The sequence below is a fragment of the Triticum aestivum genome, chromosome 3B (genome assembly GCF_018294505.1).
Source record: "Triticum aestivum cultivar Chinese Spring chromosome 3B, IWGSC CS RefSeq v2.1, whole genome shotgun sequence".
NCBI classification, from domain to species: Eukaryota; Viridiplantae; Streptophyta; class Magnoliopsida; order Poales; family Poaceae; genus Triticum; species Triticum aestivum.
The window spans coordinates 506,135,562-506,147,801 of record NC_057801.1 but is presented as its reverse complement, the minus strand read 5'-3'; positions in this window follow the sequence as shown (position 1 = coordinate 506,147,801).

Here is a 12,240-nt window from a genome sequence, read left to right as displayed (position 1 = left end):
CAGGTGGGACCGGTCAACGATGACTGGGCCAGAGTCAAAGCTGACACGTGGGGTCCACGGCACTAATCACTAATTTAACAGAATAATTATATTAACCTAATTAAGCGTAGGGGCCCACATGGCAGTGGCTCTGGGGGTGTTTAGCGGGGTTATTAGCACTAATTAACCGGCGCCACGTCAGCAGGTGACGCCGGCGACCACAGCAGCGGCGGGAACTCGCCGGAGTTGGTCGAGGCGGCGCTACAGGCTGCGGTTGGGCACCCTGAGGGCACCAGGAGATGGCCCTTGCTCTCGCGCATCCAGAGGACCAAGTGAGAGGTCGTGGGGTCGCCGGAACTCATGCCGGCGACGAGCTTTGGCGGCGATGGTGTTTGGTGGTGCTCGGGCGCGTCGCTACGGTGCATCAGTGAGCAAATGGAGAGGCTGGGCAGCACCTGCTAGACATGGGGAGCACTAAGAGCAGCTCAGTGAGGCCAGGGGAGCACGGAGGCTATGCGTGCAGCAGCAATGGCGGACGGTGGCTTCGGTGCTCGTGGGGAACGGCGCTACAGCATGGATGAGAGCATGCTGAGTTAGGGGAGAGGGTCAGTGGCTCACGGCGATGACGAGGGGACGCTCGGCGAGGTCGGGGACGGTCCGGAGCCGACGAATTTGACGAAGATGGCCGGCGGTCCCGAGGTTGAAGAAGGCATCGAGGGCGGTGTTGCGGCACGTCCGGGGCCTCGTGGCTTGTCGAGGAGGTAGAGGGAGGACCGGCGGAGCTTCCTGGGGCATCGGTGAGCCGTGGGGTGGCCGGTAGCCACGGTGGCTCTCGTCGGTGGCGGCGGCTCCGTTCGGTCGCGGGAGGGGAAACAGAGGAGCGAGGGGGAGGGAGGTCCAGAGAGCGAGGGAGAAGTGAGAGGGGGTCGGGGGCTGCGTGGCATCGTCCGGGGCGTCGCTGGGGAGGCCAGGGAGGAAGCAGGAGGTGGCCGAGCAGGGTGGAGGTGGCGCGCGCGGCGGTGTCGCGGTGTCCGTCCTCCTGGCAGGGAGGAAGACGACAGGGGAGGGGGGCGGCGGTGGGCTGGGCCAGCGGGAGGAGCTGGGCCGGCTGGGCTGGATAGGTAAGCGCCAGGTAGGCTGCGGGTAAGTGGCCCAGGTAGGTTTTCTGTCTTTCTCTCTTATTTCTGTTTGTTTTATTTTTATTTAATTCCTTTGCCACTGTTTTGAATTTAAAAATAATTCAAACAATGCCAAAAACTCCTCTGAATATTTTATATTGCTAGATGGACTTTTCCAAAAGCTTATAAAATATTTCAAGGGTATTTGAAATTATATTCTAATTATATGAATATAATTCAAATTCAAATAGCTAATGAATTAAATCCAAAGTCCCAAAAATAATTCCTTAAAAATGTTCAATATTTTGGTTGGGACCAGAACCCTTACCAAAAATTATCAAACATTTAGGAAGAGCATTTTTGGAGCAATGAATGAGATTTCTAGGGTTTTTGCCCCTCTTTTATTTAAGTTTTTGAGGCTTCCAAAATTCCTCAGTTCAAGTTTCGAAAATATAGACATGATGCACACATGAAGCTAGCCTAGGGCACTACCAGCAGCTAGGGATGTGACAACTCACCCCCACTAAACAAGAATCTCGTCTCGAGATTCAAGCGTAGGGTAAGGTGAAGGGATAACGCAAACTAGTATAATCTTCACGATCCAGGTTGCACTTCATAGGAACTTTGATTCGATCACCATCATCGTCTTGAAGTCTTGCTCTGAGAAATCCTGTCAACATGACATGGAGGGAAGAAGGAGACTCTAGAGGGGTCGATCTTCTCGAAGATCGAACAACTCACGGAATGAGACATAGGACCATCTCTCGCGTTGAGACACGAGATACACATCAAGAGGGGTGGAAAGAAACGGATGACGAAGGTTCACTAGGTAGACAACAATTCCACACTTAAGAAGGTGGTAAACGATTGTCCACGTAGCGAGGAGTTGAGTTGCCATGATACCACGACGAAACATCCTGAAGGAGGGTGATTCGTAGATTATTTCCTTAAGTGGCAAAAAGAATTACCTTTGATTCAGGGATCTTTGAAGACCTTTATACCAGCCTAAGGCAATTCTCAAGCGATCGTTTGGAGGGGGGTCGGTAGAATGGCATACTCAGACTTGGATGATGTGGATTACCTTGTTGAAGACAACGTAATGGATGATTTTGCTTATCACCGGAAATGGAAGAGACCCATGGTAGAATGGCACATTGGCGGTGCAAGCTGGGAACAAAATGCAAATGCTGGGAATGATTCTAGTAACTGGGGAGAGGCTCAACAATAGAGAGTGAATTCACTGTTTGAAAAGGTCATAGCATTGCCGAGGAAACTGAGAGCAAACCCAGTTAGTGCCGATGATAACACGTAGCGCTTGTGCGTGCTCTCAAGAACTTGAGCATTTCCACATTCATCAAGGTTTTACCAATATCCGTGTCAAGGATCCTGGCAACACAACTTACTACCATGATGAATGGTGATGGATGATGCAGATGCAAAGGAAGATAACACCTTCTCAGATTTCACCCTTGGCGGGGCCAAGGAAATAAAATCTGGATGATCGACCGAGAGACATTTAGCACTCCGCTTCTAATGTTCTCCTTGATGTGCTAGTGTAACCCATTCATAGATATGGTCTGGTATCTAGAACATCAAGTAAAAGTCGGACTTCGGGAACACAAAAGAAATCCATAAGGAACATCTAAGGAGTAAATCCTACGAAGTCCTTATGCGGAGGTGGCCAACTTATTCAATCAGGATACTACAATAATAGGTCTTCCAGCTGGGTGTGTTTGCCATGACATCCACTTTACCGGTTATCGAGGGACCAGTATTATAGTTCTTGGGAAACGTTCCAACCATCATATCTGCCTGAGATTCAGATCTGGTTGGTGTCAGGATATTCCAGACTCATCGAGTCCAGGAAGAAAAACGGAAGTTTGCAACACGAATCGACGAGATGACTTTGCGAGATTCTCGGGAGATGAACTACGATAGCAAGCTCTAAAACATGAGCTGGTTCTGCTACAAACATGTGAACACGTTGTCCAAGACAAGCATGACCACAAAGTAGTCTTATAATAAAACACTACCGAGTTCAGGAGGGGGATCCATCAATGACGGTATCGAAGTCCTTACATAAGTCCGGATTAGCTCTTATGAAGGAACTCCTTCTCCTTGAACAAATCAATCAGTGGCTTGGTGTGCTAGGGGTACATATAGATTGAAGGTTGCAAGTCTTCAAACCACAGAATACTTCGCACGTATGCATGACTGACTTGGGATGATTCCAGAGGAAGCAAAACTAACTTTCTCAAATCCACGGCGGCAACTTTCACCAAATGCACGTGTATAAGAGGAAGTCACTCCTTTCATCAAACACATACTTCATGAGTTAGCATGAAGAAATGCTTTCAGAAGTTTCCAACACTAACTTGTTGTCCAACAAGATCATGGAGGAGATAAGGATGTTGTCAATGGGCTCAACAACAATTCATCTAGGTTTCCTTTTAAAAAGGAATTCCATAGTTAAGTGAACAAGTGATAGCATTGGTCAGGCCAAAGATGTAATGGTGTATGCTCGAGGGATCAACCACGAATAAGACAACATTACGAGCATCATTGGTACCGATTTGATTTGACGATAGCCCACACTCAAATCAAAGGATTGATAAGACAATAGGTCCAACAACTGATCACAAGGACCAATCGATGAAGATATCATCTTTCTTCAACACACACTACACAAGAATATCCCTTTGGAACGAACTAAGTCAGACAAGCTTTTATCTTCCAACTCTCCAAGTTGTTGTCTAGCTTAACCAACTAGCTCAGGGATATTCAACACCGATTCTTGGAGAGAAGGTGGTTCACAAGAAACCAACTTGATCACGAGCTCAACATAACAGTCAGGGAACAACCTGGTAATACTTCCGAGAAGATATTCGGAAAATCATGAACCACCGGTATGTTACTAAGCTCGAGAACAATCTCACTTTTGAGGGCAAGACGATATGATCAAATGAGTGAGGACTTGACAAGATCCTAACTCATCAATCGAAGGGTGCACCGAAATAAGGACTAGGTAGCACGATCAGTCTTAGAGGGATGATTTAAAAACCAACATGCTAAGATTGAAATTATTATCCTTTAACTACCAAGCAACGAGGTTGCTGGGAGTATTGATTTCACACATCACAATTCATTTGTCGGTATTCCGGTTGCATCAACACGATGGCCGAGGAATGACCAATGATGGCGAGAAGTATCACTGTGTCAAGAGTTCATAGGATGGTGTGCAATTCCTATAACAATCCCGATATAAAAGATGGTAATACTCCAAGGTAGAACAGAACCAAAAGCTGGATTGGCATTTGATCTGCGGAATACAACTACTTTGACCCAATCCTAGATATGGATGAGGTACTGGAGTTTGTTTCTCCAAGTCATTCGGGACAGAATGGCTTGACGGACCACAAGGGTAATAGGCATCGATAAACGAATGCATGCATACTCTTGACTATCAATTGATAGACAAAGGTCAGTAGACAACTAAAGAGGGACAACTCAAAGGAACATATAACTTTCTGAGTTGTGGATGCATAAATTAGTATGTCGAACCAAGTTCAACATAATTCTTCCGGATAACCCATGCAGAAAGGTTGAGCTGGCAGAGTCACAATATAGCATGGAGAACTCATCGAGAGCGCTCTTGTTGTCATCTTTTGGTTCAGAAGAACTCCTGCCAAGAATGATTCATGGTAATTGGAAGAAGGATGTATCATGAACCTCAAGGACTATCGCAAAGGTTACTATTATCCTAAAGGAACTAGCAACACTATCAACATGATGTAAGTAGGATGAATCTCGGGTTCAAAACCCAGGAATAGAATACCTACTACTAAGTAGCATCATGGAATGCTTTCGAGAATAAAGGCCAGAATCATCACACTAGGACACAAATCATGGCTAGACCACTAGATGATCCCCTGAGACACCTAGGGTCATAATAATAACTTCAACATAAAGGTCGAGGCGGTAGAGTACCTCAACTCAACAATTAGTGTGATTGAGCTGGCATAAAGGAACATTGAAACGGGAAGAAAGGATTTGCAAATGCATCAGACTACTTAGAAACCTGGGATGACTCGGACAGCATAACGGCTGTAAATGCTCAGAAAAGATTTGAGACATTCACAAAAATGGTGGCATAACCACTCAGAAGCACAATATCACGGTTTCGAGATCAACAATTAACATACGGAAGTAGTAGGAACTGAACTGAGACTTAAATCCAACAATCTTATAAGTCCACTGATTAGTAACACGTGATCCTGATAGAAAGAAGAGATAGCCTAGTTCTTAATCCCCGTAGAAGAGAAGATGATGACTCAGATCAGAAGGCCATGAGGTATAAGGAGTAAAAAGAGCCTTACGTTCCATCCCACAATCAATTCCCCTACATATAACTAAAGAATTTCTAGACTCAACATCGACCAGTTTGGCTTGGTAATCCTACAGGCAGTCAAGCTCTGATACCAACGCTGTCAGGACCCCGACTCGATGTCACATCGATCTAGCCGGTAACACCTCATATCACTTTGCGGCCTCACGCACGGTATCCCCACGGGTGTCGCCTTACCTTTGCCCGGGACCGTTTGCGCCTTTTGGCTCACGTATATGATAGTGTCGCTAGCATCCATATGATAAAGAGCCCGGGCTGACATGACTAGTCGTAAACCCAAAGTGGCACGGACTTACAGGGACAGGCATCCATGACCCAGCATCGAACGTGTCGGTCATCAGCGAGTGAATCCAGGCTGTAGCACTGGGCTAGCAGGACTCCGGTGAACCGGGCTGTAGCGGGCTAACAGGACTCCGGTATTCATCGCGTGACATTTCCCCGAAGGGACAGACACAGGAACGAAGAAGGACACATGCCGGCCAGCCTAAGTGTTCCGGAGCAGTAGCAAGCTACCATGGCTCGGTGGAAGCACTAGGAGACATTTCCCCGTAAGAGAGGCTACTAAAGATAAACAACTAGATGGTCAGATCCCACACATACCAAGCATTTCAATAACATACACACAATATGCTCGATATGTGCAAATACAACATGGCATCACAACATGACTCTAAGACTCAAGTAATTTATTCAATAGGCTCCGAGGAGCGAGATATTACAAACATGGGTCTCATGACCCAACAATCAGAGCATACAAGTCAAAGCACAAGCGGAAGCTATCATGTCTGAGTACAGACATCTATAAATGAAAAAGGCTGAGAAGCCTGACTATCTATCAGATCCTGCCGAGGGCACAAGATCGTAGCTGAGGTATCAAGCTAAACGTCGAAGTCCACGTGGAACTACTAGCGAGACCGAAGTCTCTCTGCAAAAACATAAAATAGGCAAACGTGAGTACAAATGTACCCAGCAAGACTTACATCAGAGCTAACTACATATGCATCATTATCAACAAAGGGGTGGTGGGGTTTAACTGCAGCAAGCCAGCTTTAACTCGGTGGCTATCCTAAACTACGACTGCAAGCGACTCTTTTGAGGTGGCGCACACGAGTCCACATATTCACCATATCAATACACCACTATGGATCCGCTCCCGTCTCCCTACGAGAACGCCATCCATAGCACTCACGCTTATCTTGCGTATTTTAGAGTATCCACTTTCACTTGTCTATGAACTGATATAAGCAATCCAGAAGTCCTTTTCCGCGGACACGGCTATTCGAATAGATGATGTTAACCCTGCAGGGGTGTACTTCTTCACACACGCTCTCACCACTTACCGCCGTTTACACGACATGTACTCGGCAACCTTCAAGCGGAAGCCCAACGTGGGTGTCGGCCATGGCCTGCCTAAACACTCAAGTCTCTAGTCCAGGTTTATCGCCTATTCGGGTTCCATCCATGAGGAGATCCGGCCGGAGTTTCGCTCACAGCCCCAAACGATGTGAACAAGGTTCCGTGACACCAAACGGGCGCCCGGTTTACCCGGCCACGTGCCTACCGCATCACAGCCCACCCCTACGGTCAGCGCTGCGCACGGCCTCCAGCATACTACAAACACCAGAAACTACTTGCAACTCCTGGACAGAGGACAAGGGTGATCAAGAAGCCGAGAGGGTCCATTGGTTTCGGGCCCAATGCGTGGTAGTAGCTGAATCATGGATCACAAACACAGAACTCAGTTCCTGAGGACGGCTGCAATGAGACAACCCACCATGTACTCCTACATGGCCTCTCACCGCTACCTTTACCAAATCGTGTTCACACACTTAGCTCACACACAGTAGGACATGTTCACACGCCTCTGATTCATCCCCGATGAATCAGACCTGACTCAACTCTAAGCAGTAGCAGGCACGACAAACAAACATGAATGAGTAGGCACAACAGGGCTCAAACAACTCCTACTCATGCTAGTGGGTTTCATCTATTTACTGTGGCAATGACAGGTCATGCAGAGGATAAAGGGGTTCAACTACCGCAGCATGTAACAGTTGAATCAGTGTTGTCCTAATGCATTAAAAGAGAGCAGGAGCGAGTGAGTAGGATTGTATCGGAATGAACAAGGGGGTTTTGCTTGCCTGGCACTTCTGAAGATAGCATTGAGTCTTCATCAGTGTCAACGATCACATCATCGGTACAACGTCTACCGAGGGAGAACAACACCGGCAAACACAGAAGGGAACACAATCAAATGCAATGCACAATATGATGCATGATCATGACATGGCAAAATGAATGTGTTTTGAGCTAATGCAACTAGCAACAGATTAAATGAAGTTGGTTTGAATACAAGATTCAAATTCAAACTCCATATGTGATTATTCAAATGCCATTTAATTGATTTGTGCTGAACAGCAGCTATAAGTTGTTCTAACATGCATGAAAAAGGTACAGATGGATTCCTTGAATTTTTCTGATAATTTTTCATATATAAATTATTTAATTTGGAGTTACGATTGAATTTCTATGAATTTTAGAAGTTTATACCATTTTCTGGATTTTCCTGATTATTTTTAAATCCAGAAAATACTTATTGCGTCAGCCCCACGTCACAGTGACGTCAGCAGGGTCAACTGGGCTGGTCCGGTCAAACCTGACCAGTGGGGCCCACTGGTCAGTGTCTCAGGTCTGGATTGGGTGAATGACAGGTGGGACCGGTCAACGATGACTGGGCCAGAGTCAAAGCTGACACGTGGGGTCCACGGCACTAATCACTAATTTAACAGAATAATTATATTAACCTAATTAAGCGCAGGGGCCCACATGGCAGTGGCTCTGGGGGTGTTTAGCGGGGTTATTAGCACTAATTAACCGGCGCCACGTCAGCAGGTGACGCCGGCGACCACAGCAGCGGCGGGAACTCGCCGGAGTTGGTCGAGGCGGTGCTATAGGCTGCGGTTGGGCACCCTGAGGGCACCAGGAGATGGCCCTTGCTCTCGCGCATCCAGAGGACCAAGTGGGAGGTCGTGGGGTCGCCGGAACTCATGCCGGCGACGAGCTTTGGCGGCGATGGTGTTCGGTGGTGCTCGGGCGCGTCGCTACGGTGCATCAGTGAGCAAATGGAGAGGCTGGGCAGCACCTGCTAGACATGGGGAGCACTAAGAGCAGCTCAGTGAGGCCAGGGGAGCACGGAGGCTATGCGTGCAGCAGCAATGGCGGACGGTGGCTTCGGTGCTCGTGGGGAACGGCGCTACGGCACGGAGGAGAGCATGCTGAGTTAGGGGAGAGGGTCAGTGGCTCACGGCGATGACGAGGGGACGCTCGGCGAGGTCGGGGACGGTCCGGAGCCGACGAATTTGACGAAGATGGCCGGCGGTCCCGAGGTTGAAGAAGGCATCGAGGGCGGTGTTGCGGCACGTCCGGGGCCTCGTGGCTTGTCGAGGAGGTAGAGGGAGGACCGGCGGAGCTTCCTGGGGCGTCGGTGAGCCGTGGGGTGGCCGGTAGCCACGGTGGCTCTCGTCGGTGGCGGCGGCTCCGTTCGGTCGCGGGAGGGGAAACAGAGGAGCGAGGGGGAGGGAGGTCCAGAGAGCGAGGGAGAAGTGAGAGGGGGTCGGGGGCTGCGTGGCGTCGTCCGGGGCATCGCTGGGGAGGCCAGGGAGGAAGCAGGAGGTGGCCGAGCAGGGTGGAGGTGGCGCGCGCGGCGGTGTCGCGGTGTCCGTCCTCCTGGCAGGGAGGAAGACGACAGGGGAGGGGGGCGGCGGTGGGCTGGGCCAGCGGGAGGAGCTGGGCCGGCTGGGCTGGACAGGTAAGCGCCAGGTAGGCTGCGGGTAAGTGGCCCAGGTAGGTTTTCTGTCTTTCTCTCTTATTTCTGTTTGTTTTATTTTTATTTAATTCCTTTGCCACTGTTTTGAATTTAAAAATAATTCAAACAATGCCAAAAACTCCTCTGAATATTTTATATTGCTAGATGGACTTTTCCAAAAGCTTATAAAATATTTCAAGGGTATTTGAAATTATATTCTAATTATATGAATATAATTCAAATTCAAATAGCTAATGAATTAAATCCAAAGTCCCAAAAATAATTCCTTAAAAATGTTCAATATTTTGGTTGGGACCAGAACCCTTACCAAAAATTATCAAACATTTAGGAAGAGCATTTTTGGAGCAATGAATGAGATTTCTAGGGTTTTTGCCCCTCTTTTATTTAAGTTTTTGAGGCTTCCAAAATTCCTCAGTTCAAGTTTCGAAAATATAGACATGATGCACACATGAAGCTAGCCTAGGGCACTACCAGCAGCTAGGGATGTGACATGCACTATCTTGTGTGGGCAGTGTACTTGCTACTTTTGTTTGATAGTGAACCATGCGAACCCTCTCCGAGTTATGGAAACAGATGTATCCTCACCAGCTTTTGATGTAATATATGGCATGCTTAGATGTAAGTTTGAACTGTTTATCATATCAGCAGGGCTTGTTTGATGATTCTTGGTGTTAGTAGGCTAGCTACTATGCGAGCTATAGTACTTGCAAAACACTCGTCGAAGAGAAATGTTAGGGATGATGAGCTCGTGGTACGCTTATACTTATCCGTCGTTGATCGGCCAATAGCCCAAGTTCTTAAAACTGTAGGCTTAGTTGACACAGATACATTCATGCCTCATTTGGTTCATAGGGTTGGAAAATCGTAGCAAAAGTATAGAGACATACAACACAAAATCATAGCAGTACAGAGACGTACTCCCTCCGTTCCAAAATAGATGACCTATAGGTTGGCTAGTTTGGCCTAGTGGTTTTTCTGGAGGATGGCCTAGTGGGTTTCAGTGATATGACGTGGTACAGTGCCGTCCAGTCTTCGCGTGTGGTAGCAGTATTGCAGGTACAGTAAGTTTTCTTGAAGAAGCGGAATTCAACGAAGTCATGATGGTTCCTTCGTCCGACCAACTTATAGTGGGAAAGGTTGGGCCTGCGATACGACTGGGGTAGACCAGGATAATTTTGTACATGGCAGGTGGACCAGGATGGTTGACGTCCCACATGTCGGTGAATGAAAGTATTCTTTCCGATATAGAGGACGAGCAAAGAGTATTCATTGTTTATTTCTGATGAAAGCTATTGTCTCCACTGTTACCACGGAGGAATGTGAAACACGGTAGCCCAGTGAACTTGGCATGTGCACCACTCCCTCCTTCCTCATGTAATACTACCATACTGTTGACTATAAGGTTACAACTTTTTCTCACTTTCTCTCTATCTATTTCCTCTCAAATGTTTTTTACCTTTCTTTTTTTAGACACAATTGTTTTTTTATGCCTCTTTTTTTAGAATTATTCTTTTATACCTAGGAGCACGTGTAGAGACGGGCTCTTGCAGAGCCCACTCCTTGACTTTGTCAATGCCTCTCTCTCCTCCACATAAGCAGGCTTATAGCCCAGTATTTTACTGGTACTACTTGCTATGCATGCATGCGGCGGGCAGCTGGCGTCTGAGGGTCCAGGGCGGTCAGAAGCGGGCTTGGAAGCGGTCTGGACTCCCACATGGCCCACCTCACATTATCACCATATATTTCTTGGAGTCCATGCGCGGCAGGCAGACGATCTTTTCTCCCTCCCCCGTCTCTCTCTTCTTAGCTGACGCCTGCCGAGCGATTAGATTTTGGCTATCGACGGTTTATTCAATTGCAGTCCCACATGTCAGTGAAATTGCAAGGCAACATGTGTCCCCTCTGGTGAGCGGCGTGCGAGTCATAAGTGTGCTGCCTTTTCCTTTATAACTTGCAAAGCGTAACATTTTCGCGTGATCGATCGATAGAAATCCAAAACAAAATGATGAGGGCCGTGCTTTCCCGCTCTTTAGGCGGGCTAGTTTGAGTGATATGACGTGCTATAGTGCTGTCCACTTGCTCCATTTTTATGTAAGCAAGAGTTTACACTCTTACATGGGAGGAGTGCGAAACACCGCTGATCTGATTTTGATCGAGGGGTAATTGTTCCCTGCCAAATAATGGAGCACTGTTAGCGATTATAGCATGATAGTTAGGGCATATCCAGCGTTGGCCCACAAATTTACACCGGCATCTGTCCGAGGACACTGATGGATGCCATCCGATGGTGCTCGCATACCTTTCGACAACTATATGAACTAACCGGATGAAATTTGTGCAAACAAAGCAAATTTCAAATTAACCGGATGAAATTCATTACATTTCGAAAACTTTTCCTACAAGCTGGATGAAATTCATTACATATTTCACACAAACCGTACTAAAACCTACTGTAAACCTAATCTAAACGATCGCCGGCACCCGACCACCATGTCCGGCCATGAACCCGAGAAAGCCGGCCATTGCCTTTGCCTCCTCCTCATCCGCCTCGATAACCTCCTCCTCTGGAGCACAAGGTTCTGAAGATTTCTGCCTCCACGTACCCCACCAAGATTGGCGTCGACTGAGTGGAGTAGCGGTAGCCTTCCTGGGACCAGAGCAGTGGTGACCTACCATGTACTACTCTTCCTCGCTGCCGACTGTGCCCGCGCACGCGTGCAGGCTTCATGGTCGTGGCGGCGGAGGCGGCTGGGGGGGTGTCGGTGATCTCCTGCTCCTGCAATAGTACATCGAAGAGAGCTTTGGAGCGTGCCCAGAGTGGAGCCGCCGATGTCCCTCGTCTGCTCCTGCGATAGTATGTCCAAGAGATCTTCAGAGCGCCAGGAGGCCATTGTTGGAGTGGTGTCGACAGA